Source organism: Protobothrops mucrosquamatus, unplaced genomic scaffold, assembly GCF_001527695.2.
Source record: "Protobothrops mucrosquamatus isolate PMUCROS unplaced genomic scaffold, P.Mucros_1.0 scaffold273, whole genome shotgun sequence".
Taxonomy (NCBI): domain Eukaryota; kingdom Metazoa; phylum Chordata; class Lepidosauria; order Squamata; family Viperidae; genus Protobothrops; species Protobothrops mucrosquamatus.
This window is the reverse complement of record NW_015386618.1, coordinates 261,710-263,559: the sequence shown is the minus strand read 5'-3', so window position 1 is coordinate 263,559 and position 1,850 is coordinate 261,710.

Here is a 1,850-nt window from a genome sequence, read left to right as displayed (position 1 = left end):
CACTATGGCTCTATACTCTGAAGCTTCTTTCCTTAAAGAGAAGGGGGGGGAGAATGATGTACACTCTCTGTTCTTGCCTCTGGTTTCATTTTGATTTCCTTCCTGAACAGGAAAGATTGGGAGTTTCTAAGTAAGCAATGGGTTAGGAATGTACTGTAGCTGTGTCTGAATTTAGCCTGCCATGTTTCCAGTGGGTTGTTTGCCAATTCAGACATTACTACAACCTTGATTTCAAACATTAATTCAACCTTGATTTAGTGTGATGTCTGAACTGAACTCTTAGAAACAAAAAATAAGGATGGTTTGGTCAGGAGGCAGCTTTTGTGGATTTAAGAAATCAACATTTAATATAGTTTAGTTATGGGAAGAAAAGCTCTTTAAAATCAGCGTAGGTTACGTTGCACTGAGACTGATACAAATCTTTTCATTAAACACTACTGAGAACATAAATGCCCAAAGAAAATAATTAGCCTAAGATTAACCTTTCCAAAGTAATCCTTTAAAAAAACCAAAAAACCAAAGTATTTGTTTCTTTGCTTTTGCTGTTCAGAATTGGAAATGTTTGGAGAACTACATAAAATAACCCAGAAATGAATACGTTCAAAGTCACATTCTGTTCAACTGTGTGCCAAAAAGCTTATTGCATCTCACTGAGAGACTATTTGGAGTGGCTGAAACCAGCATTTCTCAAATGTGGCAATTTTGAGATGTATAGACATCAACTCTCAGAATTCCCTAACCAATAATTCTGGGAATTGAAATTCACACATCTTAAAAGTTGCCAAGTTTGAGAAACACTGGTTTAATTCAAACTCCTCTAAAGTGATTCTCTCATCTCCCCAACAAAGTAGCAAATGTGCCAATTCCATAGCTCCTCTGTAAATTATAAGAATTAAGTTGATGGCTGACTAAATGAAATAAAAATTGACCGAGTGATATATTGCAGCTCAGAGATTTATCTTTATTGGCAAATACTGAGCAAGTACCTTGGTGCTCCATTGTAAAAAATGTATTATGATTTGAAAAATTACCTATTGATCTGTTTAAGTCTGCTTTGAGATTATCTTTATTAAAATTTCAAGAAATAGTCTGGTGCTTTAAATGGGACAATGTCTCCATCTGATTTACTATTCATATCATATTATTTGCGGTGAAGCAATCATTGCCAATACTCTGTTCTGCTGGTCTATTTATGAAAATGGATTGAATAGTTTTTTCTTACTCCACTTGTGGAAAGTTCATGAATGTGGGTATAAATGCTTGCTTGTTTCTAAATCTGTTCAGGAAATTATTCAAATACACCTTTTGCTTTGAAAGCTGTAAAGTAGCATTAACACCATTTTGTAGAAGTGTTCCCAGCTGAGTAATACTGTAGTTAATCTGAAAGGAAGGCTAGTTTTCCTCAAATATAATCTCATTTTTTAAATGGAGAATTGTCTTCTGGGGGAAATCCTCTTACATTCAGGTCTTCTTCTTGGCTAATATTATCTTGTCCTTTTGGGTAAACATAGTATTCATTATAAATTGAATATTTAATGTATTGGGTAGGTTATCGCTTAATTGACTTTGTAGATAACTCTGAGGTTTAGTTTTATTTGCTATTCTGATCTTCTGTGTTTTAATTAAATATGACACGCATAATGTGCAACAGATAAGAAAATCAGCCTGCAATCTGATGTGTGCACTTGCATGGGAATAAGACTGCCCGGCAGTATGATTGTTAAATGTCAGATTTGACCCTTTCTTGATCTTCTATCCTAAACCAGGCTATCTGTATTGAGAGGAAAGGATGAGTAACATTGAGACAGGAGAAGCACGACAGGCCTGCAGGTCAAACCACCAAATTTTAT